General features: G+C 41.2%; 1 pseudogene; it reads right to left on the bottom strand.

The window, feature by feature from the left end:
- Positions 1-3,503: 3,503 nt before the first annotated feature.
- LOC140209719 (UDP-glucuronosyltransferase 2C1 pseudogene) lies at positions 3,504-9,636 on the bottom strand (annotated as a pseudogene).
- Positions 9,637-10,490: the final 854 nt, after the last annotated feature.

The following is a 10,490-nucleotide window of genomic DNA, read 5'->3' as shown; positions in this document are numbered from 1 at the left end:
AACTGTATGCAGATTGGATGATGACAGCAGAATATCTTCAATCAATCTTCAGGAATACCTCTGAGCCTCCATTTCCTCCTCACTTCATTTTCCATCCCACTCACTCTCTCATAAGGGTACAAATAGATGTGGCTACTATATTATTGGACTCTTAATTCTACCTCTCTCACTTACTTACTACTGCCTAAGAAGTGACTTAGATCCATGCCAATTTGTCTACAAGAGCAACAAGACTACAGCTGATGCCAACTCACTGGCACTTCATTCAACTCTGGAACATCTGGACAGCAAAGACGCATAGATCAGATTGCTCTTTATAGACTGCAGTTCGGCATCCACAACCCGGGGTCTAGATGTAATACCTCAAAACTAATCAACAAGCTCCAAGATCTTGGTCTCAATACCTCCTTGTGCAATTGGATTTCATTACTTGCAGACCCCAGTCAGTTCGGATTGGCAACATCTCCTTCATAATCCCCATCAGCACTGGTGCACCACAAAGCCCTTTGCTCAGCCTCCTGCTCTACTCACTTTACACTTATGACTGTGTGGCTAAGCACAGCTCCAATGCCATATTCAAGTATGCTGATAACACCACCATCGTAGGCCAAATCAAAGGTGGTGATGAATCAACATATAGGAGGGAGACAGAAAATCTGGCTGAGTGGTGTTATAATAACAATCTCTTACACAATGTTAGCAAGACCAAGAAACAGATTGTAGACCAAGAGAAGAAAACCAGAGGCCCAGGATCCAGGCCTCATCGGAGGATTAGAGCTAGACAGGGTGAGCAGCTTTAAATTCCTAGGTGTTATTATTTTGGAGGAACTGTCCTGGGCCCATCACATTAAGAAAGAACAACAGCACCTCTATGCTCTTAGGAGTTGTAGAGATCCAGCATAACATCTAAAACTTTGAAAATCTTTTGTAGATGCACAGTAGAGAGTATGTTGACTGGCTGCATCACATCCTGTTACGGAAATACTAATACCCTTCAACAGAAAATCCTACAGAGATTAGTTGATATTGACCTAGAGCCACCCAACCATGGAGTATATTTACACAAAACGCTGCAAGAGGAAAGCAACATCCATCAGCAGGAACCCTCAAAATCTAGGACATGGTGTCTTCTCACTGCTGCCCTCTGGAAGAAGGTTCAAGAGCCTCACGACTTTCACTACCTGGTTCAGGAGATTTACTATCCACGAGCCATCAAGCTCTAGAATCAAATGGTTCAGCTTCATTTTTCCCATCATTGAAATGTTCCCACAACCTATAAATTCACTTTCAAGGACTCTTCATCTCATGTTTTCAATATTTATTGCTTATTTATTTATTAATATTACTTCTTCTTTCTGTGTTTGCACACTTTCTAGTATTCTATACTCTGGTTGAACGTCCTAGTTGGGTGTTGTATTGATTCTGTTATGGTTATTATTCTATAGATTTATTGAGAGGGCCCATAGGTTGTATATGGTGTCATACAGTATATGTACTCAGATAATAAAATTTACTTTGAATTTTGATAAAGGAATCTGTAAGTATGAACTCAAAGTGAGCACTTTCAAATTGTTTTAACAGTGTTTTGTTTTGAAACAGCGTTCTATTAAAATCTTGATTCCATTGATGATGTTTATATTAAAAATTCATCATTAAAATATTATGATGCCATTGTGTCTAAACCATTCTTCGACCTCTTCAATGACAGTTCCACAAGTCTCTTCATCACCTTATTCTTCACAAGTTTATCATATTTTTTTTGAATTTGATCAACACTGGATTGATGGAGATCAGAACATTCTTACATTAGCCAAGATGAAGAGTAACAAAGCATTGTGATATTGCGTCCATGTTGTTTCCACTTTCCTATTGGAAACTCCGTATTGATCCAATGACTTTCATCCATAGGTATAACCAATATTTCAGTCCCTTGGGTAACTGGACAAGACATGTGATGAAAATGATACGAAGTGTACTTGTAATCTGTATTTCCATCCAGTACTATCCATCATGAAAACTATCCATGATGCTAGATGGGCTGCTTTGAGTATCTCAGAAACTGCTCATCGCCTTGCATATTCATGCACAACAGTTTCTAGATTTTATAGAGAATGGTGTGAGAAACAAAAAAAAACACCAGTGAACAGCAGTTCTGTGGGTGAAAATGTCTCGTTAATGAGAGGTGTCAGAGGAGAAAGGCTAAAGTGGTTCAAGCTGACAGGAAGGTGTCAGTATTTCAAATAACTACACAGTAAAACAGTGGTGTGCAGAGGTGCATCTTGAACGCACACACATCAAATCCTGAAGTGGATAGGCTACAGCAGCAAAAGACCAGAAACATACACTCAATGACCAATTTACTAGGTACATGAAGTCAAAGTTACCTGTAAGGTGTGCTACCAACATACAAAGGAACTTAAACTGCAGACAAGAGGTTGTCACCCTCTACATCGTTAGGACTGTAAATATATTTCATTATCGTACACAATCACATTACCTTTTGCAGTTTCTGCTGCACATGCTGTTAACAATATGGCCTTTATGATTATTTGTCTGCAGATCTTAGAATACATTTATTAATATTGTTTTTATTGAAGAAATTATTCCGTGCAAACAAGTTGTTGTCACTGGGGAAAAATTACACAGCACAACATTTTTGCACACATTGGTCATTACAAATTGAAGGGAACATTGCAGGATGTACTTAATAAAGTTGCAACTGTGTACATAAATACTAATTATTGTGGGATTGTACACAAAGCACTAAATAATTAAGTGATAAAAATAGATTAGCTATCAGACAAACAAAGCAAAAGCTCTAGACAGATTACATGTTGGGGTATCACATTTTAGAGCAAATATAACCACAATTAAGGACTGATAGGATAAAGTATAAGGACAATTTGCATCACCTAGGCCTGTGTTCAATTGAACCTTGACATTACAATGATGTATAGATACAAATGGATATAAGTTGGAGGAGGGGTATACCAGTGTAAGCATTTTGCATGTTACAAATTTAGGATATTTGCAACTCTTTTCACTCAACTTACTTCAGCTACTTAGTCTAGAGCTGGATTCCAAACTGGGGTCTGCAGAACCCCTGTTTAAAGGTATTGATCCACAGCATAAAGAGGGTTGGGAACCCCTGGTCCAGAGGGATAATTGGTTGATGAACATTGATAGATTGTCGTTGAGCAAACATGTTAAGGTTAATGCACACAATACATTGATCGAATCTGAGTGACTCAACAGGTTTAGGGAACTGTGTGGCTCATTCCTCTTCATATCACTTGATATTGCTGCCCATTTGTCTGCAGATGATATGTGTAAATACATTTTACCTGCACATTGAAACTACTTGTTCTGTACTGCAATCAGCATCAAAGATATATTTGACACTGAACATTGACCTTTCATGCATAATTTTTAGACCAAAATTTCACTAGGATTCATGAGTGATAAAACTAATTAGACCGACATGAAGAATCATTAAAATCAAATAACTTTCAAAAGAATATTTCTTTATTCATAGATCAGCTGAATTAGTTTGTTTTCTCTTACACCTCTGGTCACTTTACTCTTTTACATCGCCTGTTTTCCCAGTGAAATATGGATCAGGTAGTTATAATTCTTTTATGCATATCAAAGCACAAAGTCTATTATATAATGTGTCTATTGCTGGTGATTTATTCTCAAAATAACCTTTGCTAAATTCATGCAATCTGGAAAGAAGGTTCCATGCATTAATTTCAGAAAAAAATCAATTACTTATAAAAAGCATAAAACACCATATCCCAACACAAGATAATGTAACCTCACTCAGTCTTTTGCTTTCTTCTACATGTAATACAACAAAGTTTCTTCAGTGCTACAACCACCAGCACTGTGAGCATGAGGAACATGGACAACAGAAAAACCATCACATCCACACAATAGTAAGTGTACCAGGGCAGCCGGTAGGATTCAGATTGCAAATGCCCTGCTCCTTTGTGTCGGGCAACATACTCAATCCAGAAAACAGCTCTCTCCATTGGCGACTCTGGTTGATCCCGGTGGAGAGCAGAGAGTTTCTTCATGTTATCCCGGTAAAATGTGCCGTTTATCACCTCATTAAGCACCTGCAATAGATCTGCTGAATGAATAGTTGCAACATTAAGCATCTTTGCTGCACCTCGGGATTCAAGCCGGACTACATTGTCAAACTGGTCAAAAATAAGAGGCATGCCAATCACTGGCACCCCGTGGTAGATGGCCTCGTAAATGCTACTGATACCACCATGAGAAATGAAGACTCGTGTGTTGGGGTGTCCCAGAAGGTCGTTCTGAGGGATCCATTTTGTCAGTAGTGTATTATTACCTATATTGGGAAGGATTTCTCCATCGTATCTCCAAATAACCTTCTGGGGTACTTGAGCGAATGCCTCAGCTATTTCCATTGCAATCTGCTTTGGTAAGGAATCAATAACGGATCCTAATGACATGACAATAAGTCCATGCTTCCCTGAGCTTTGAACAAATTCTTCAAACTCTGCCACTAGTGGTCGGGCTGGTTTACACTGGAAGCCTCCAATGTACACAATATTTGGCATGGTGGGTCTTGGGAATTCAAACACAAAATCGACTGTCATCAGCACCACATCAGCCCTCAAGAGAAGTGTTTGGATGTCTGTGTCTGGTCCCAGATGTCGATGACAGATTTCATTATGAATTGGGTATATAAATAATTTTGCGGTGACGAGCTGAATAAGATATTGCACAATGTTTTCTGTTCTCTGGAGAAAATTCATTTTGTCTGTAAAGTGTGTGTCTGGATAGGGGATGTAAGAAAGTGGCAATGGGGCAAAATGAGAATGAGCTTCTCCAATACTATGCCATCGAACATTATACACCATCGGGACTTTTAAGTAATAAGCAAGCATTGGACCAGCAACTAAAACAGGATCTGTAAGCAATATCTCAAAATTTGCATTCTTCAGTTGGTTTAACAAGCTTTTGTTTTCAAATATTGCACTGGTTTTATTCTGAAGCAAGCTATGTAAATAATACCTGAAAACATTTGAATATAACTGCAACTTAATTTTGCCCCATGTTGTCCAACCATTCTGGAAGCTTTCCAATGAATTTTGCACAAGCAATTTAATCAGCAATTTGATAGGACGAGGTTGTTCAATGTATTTTTCACTTTTAGTCGTTATGAATTCAAAGAGATCTGGTCTTTCTTTTATATACAAATTTGATGAGTAAGAAAGCACTGTGATATGGTGTCCATGTTCTTTTAGTTTTTCTATTAGTATCTCCATAATGATCCAATGACTTCCATCCACGGGCACAACCAATATTTTAGCCCCTTGTGTGACTGGACAAGGCAGCATGATGAAAATGCTAAGAACACATGCAATCTGCAATCTGCCTTTCCATCCAGGACTGTCCATCTTGAAAATAGCTGATCACACCGATCCTGTTGTAGAATTAATTAGAAATGTTGGTAAGCATAATAATAAATAGGCAACAAAAATATTTTACATATAGTTGTATGTTTTCTTGTCGCCACTTTAACTCTACTCACTGTATGGACACTCCCGGTTGTAGCTGAATTTGAGCGACATACAACATACAAATATAATTTGGAAGCAGAACTCAGCTGCACAACTAGGTCACCTTTCTGGTTCAAGGGTGACAAGCTACAACAGGGATAGTGAGCAACAGGTTCTTTTCCTGAGCTCAAAGAGCAAGACTTTGCATTGCAAATACCAGAGTAAAGCCTGATTTATACTTGTGCGTACGGGCTACGCTGTAGACCTGATTTATACTTCTGCGATGCCCTAGCCGTAGTGAGCATGCATTGTTGTGTCAGCATTGCTCTGCAATTCACCGCCAAAACGCTAGTTGGCGGTGGGGTTTCTATGCCACTGTGCTGAGTTTCTTCGTGAGAGACATGGACGAGGAAATACATTTCAAATATTTTTGGATGTCAGCAGGTAGATCTGAGTATTTGGTTCATCATCTCCAACCATTTATTTTGCATCAGTGTACACACATGGCGGAGAAAAGCAACTGGAAATGCGTAGGAGGAAATGCAATGCTACCAAGCAGACCAATCACAGTTATTGCGGTCTGCATCACCACAAGTTACTTTTTAGGGGAGGTGCACGTCACCCTATGGCGTAGGGTACGCGGTACCTATGGCATACAATTGACGCAGAAGTATAAATCAGGCTTTACGAGGAGTGGTGGAATGGAAAGTTCTGACTTTTAGTGCCCCATAGCAACAAATCCTGATCAGGAATGTATATCTTCCACCACAAAGACCTGAGATTCCCACTGTTACATTTTCTGGTTTGAGATATCTTGTACTGTTTGTTCATTTCATCCTTTCAAGGTGAGAATGGGGGAGCATCTGAGTTATACAGCCTGTAACATTAAAACATAGGTAGCTATCCTAGGACAGGCCATATTTTGAAGTTTGTGCTGAATTTATGGTGATATGGTTAAACCACAAAGATAAGGAAGCTGTAAATTTGAGCTTCATCGATATACACTCAGAGGTCACTTTGTTAGGAACACCTATACACCTGCTCTTTAATACAAATATCGAATCCAGCTTAAGACAGTGCGGCTAAGGGTGAGCAACGACTTCATGGTGGTTTTCAAAGTAAGAAATAAAACTAAATATTTTCTTAATAACTTATTTCCTATAAATATTCATGGTACACGGTCACTGTAAACAATGAGAAAGCAAGGCTGAGTTGAGGGTCGAAGTGTGCATACAGGAGCAAGGACAAGGCACGTTCAGACAGAGTCAGAGTCGAAGCAAGCGGAGTGGAGGAGACTCAGAGCCCTTGCACCGAAACCGGTAGTGAGAGATTTGCTCGATCTAAGCATCGGACTAATTTGGAAATATTAGGCATGGGCTGAGGTATGGCGGCTAGAGGAAGGAGGAAGCAGTGGGGGAGGGGGCGTGGTCTAGGCCCAGAGTGTATCGATGCAGCTGGTTCCGGACTTTGAGGGAGGAATGAACCGATCTTCGGAGGATTTAAACGCCAGGCCAGATGATTAATAAGGCAGGGTGTCAGGACTGGAGTCAAGGATGGGCCAGTTCTGCTTGCCGCTCTGCAACGTTGACTCCACTCTTTGCTGAACCCACAGTAATTTGTATGTCTTACACTCTATTGCTGCCAAAAACAACACATTTCACAACATATGTTAGTGATAATAAACCTGATTCAGATTCTGGAATTGCATTAAAATGATATTGATACAATTGTCCCATTATGCCTACATAAAGTCTGGCCATTGTGATAATTAACACTCTTCCCTCCATCCCAATCTTCAGACTATCTATCCGAAGACCTGACTGATGTCCTGGGTCTACAACAAATAGGTAATCTGCGGACAACTGTCACGTGACTGATCATACTGCAGGCTGAACCTGCTTGGCTGATGTTATACAATGCGAGTTCATAATATCAATCTTTTCTGTGAAATAGACTGGACAGTGACAAAACACAAAGTGCGCGCGCAGCACTGGACCCAAGTGTGGAAGAACTGCGGACTCTCTCTTTCACAGTGGTTATGGGCACTGGCTCAACAGAGGACCAGCGGACAGCAAGCTCGTCACTCGACTCCGGAGCGGAGGAAAGTCAGAAGCCCATAAAGAGACAGAAACAAGAAGGTAGGTATGGGAACATCAACAGAGCCTCAGAAGGACAACTGAGCAACACCATGTTCTCCATAACACAGTAGAATTCTGCTAAAGAGATAACTAGAGACCCTTCTAAATAATTACAGAATGTAGGAAAGATATGCCATTCACATTTAGCTTGACAAGATTAAAAAAAAGAACGAGGGCTTAATGGCTCTAGTTGAGATAACAGTTAGTAAATACAGGTGCTTGAAAAACTAGAAGATCAGCATTCTGCAGCAAACTGTAGAGGTCTGCTGGGCACATGACCATAATTACTTCCATGGACATCTTTTGTCCTGTTTGTCACTGAGTGGTGGTTCGATTGGTAAAGATCCTGATGCACAAGGACCATAGTTAATATGTTTCTTCATTTTGAAGCCCAGGGAGCTGATATGAACCTTCTCGATGATATCTCTAAAGATCATTGTCCTTAAGACATCTTCTTTATGACATGTTTCCAAGGGCACATCTAACATAATGGAGTTGATGAATCCCCATTCTCATCATAAGAAATATTTACGAATGTAAGAGCTATTGCTTCAAATGCTTGTTCAATTTCAATCTGTTTCATTGAACATTCACGTTAAAAAGCATAGAACATACGCCGTAGTGAGCATGCATTGTTGTGTCTGCATCGCTCTGCAATTTACAGCTAAAATGCTAGTTGGCAGTGGGGTTTCTATGCCACTGTGCTGAGATTCTTCGTGAGAGACATGGGCGAGGAAATGCATTTCAAATTTTTTCGGATGTCACGCAGGTAGATCTGAGTATTTGGTTCATCGTCTCCAACCATTTCTTTCGCATCAGTGTACAGACACGGCAGAGAAAAGAAACCGGAAATGCGATGCTACCAAGCGGACCAATCACAGTTTTGTGCTGGTCGCGGAGGTTTGTAGAGTGGTAGGTGAGGACAAGAGGAACTCTATCCTGGTAAGGTAGCGGAAGGTTGGGGTAAGAGCAGACATAAGTGGAATGGCAAAGATGCTTTTGAGGGCAGCGTTGATGATGGAAGAAAGGAAGCGCCTTTCTTTGAAAAGGAGGACATCTCCTTCGTTCCAGAATTAAAAGCTTCATCCTGAGAGTAGATGCGGCGGAGACGGAGGAATTGAGAGAAGGGGATGGCGTTTTGAGAAGGAGCAGAGTGGGATAAGGTATAGTCCAGGTAGCTGTGAGAGTCCGTTGGTTTATAATAGACATCGGTGGATAAGCTATCTCCAGAGATAGAAACAGCCAGATCGAGAAAGGGACGTGTCGGAAATGGAACAGGTGAATTTGAGGGCGGGATGGAAGTTGGAGGCAAAGTGGGTAAAATCGATGAGTTTAGCACGGCTGCAGGAAGCAGCACCAATGCTGTCGTCGATATTGCGTAGGAAAAGTACGGGACGGTCACCAGTGTAGGCTTGGAACATAGACTACTCCACGTACCCGACAAACCGGCAGGCTTAGCTGGGACCCATGCGAGCGGCAGAAGTTCCGGAGCATTATGAGCTGGACGGGGAGGCGCCCCACCACCACCCCTCACTTTCTGCTCTCCCCAGGGATCGCTTCCTACGCGACACTCTTGTCCATTCCCTTCATGAGGCGTACATTGTGGACTCTTGCTGAGTGGGCACTGGAAATCAGAACTTCGTTTCCTGACATATTCTCTGCGGTGGTAATTCTAACATGTTTCTGACTATTGCAGTGAAAACATACTCAGCTTCACGCTGCTTTTAAAATGCATCCAAAACTTACCTGGATTGGAGACGTAATTACATTGTACACTTACCCGTAAAGAACTCCTTGCCAGTAATAGAAAGATTTTGTCTGATGCTGTTGTGATTCAGCAAAGCAAAGCGAGCTGAAATTTTCTGCTGTTAGGGGACAAGTCCAGGAGATTGGATAATACCTAGTGTCATGTGTTCGCTTTCAATTCAGTCGTGCCGAATATTTCAATCAGTATGAACAACTTTGTTAGGCTTGTATCCGCTGAGTCAAAACAAAGTCAAAGTCCAGTTTATTGTCAAATGCGCAAGTACATGCTTGCACAGGCGCAATGAAAAACTTCGTTTCAAACAGCTTTACAGGCATATACAAGCAGCGTTCACAAACATACATTAAACCTAAATTTAAACTCAACTCTGTAACTCCACATGTCCAGGAATATAAGCATATGAACAAACTTTTAAAGTAACTTTCTTGCGACTTTATTGATATTGGTTTAATGCAGGGGTCCCCAACCTTTTTCGTACTGCGGACTGGCCGACCGGGGGCGGGGTTTGGTAAGGTTGCCAACCAACAAGAGTAGCAGTCAAATGCGTTGCGTTTACCCCGAAAAAGACTACAATGACCATGTCTTAGTGTAACGGTTGTCTAGTATATCCGGTAGGATTCAGAGCGCAAGTGCCCTGCTCCTTTGTGTCGGGCAACATACTCAATCCAGAAAATGGCTCTCTCCATTGGCGACTGGTTGGACCCGGTGGAGGGCAGAGAGTTTTTTCATGTTGTCCTGGTAAACTGTGCCGCTTATCACCTCATTAAGTGCCTGCAATAGATCTGTTGAATGCATGGTTGCAACATTAAGCACCTTTGTTGCACCCGGGGATTCCAGTCGAAGTAAATTTTCAAACTGGTCTAAAATTATAGGCATGCCAATCACTGGCATCCTGTGATAGATGGTGTCGTAAATACCATTGGTACCACCATAGGAAATGAAGACTCGTGTGTTCCGGTGTCCCAGAAGGTCGTTCTGAGGGATCCATTTTGTCAGTAGTGTATTATTACCTATATTGGGAGGGATATCTCCATCATCCCTCCATATGAC

The sequence above is a fragment of the Mobula birostris genome, chromosome 14 (assembly GCF_030028105.1).
Source record: "Mobula birostris isolate sMobBir1 chromosome 14, sMobBir1.hap1, whole genome shotgun sequence".
NCBI classification, from domain to species: Eukaryota; Metazoa; Chordata; class Chondrichthyes; order Myliobatiformes; family Myliobatidae; genus Mobula; species Mobula birostris.
The sequence above is the reverse complement of the archived record's forward strand: the minus strand, read 5'-3'. Positions and strand labels throughout refer to the sequence as shown.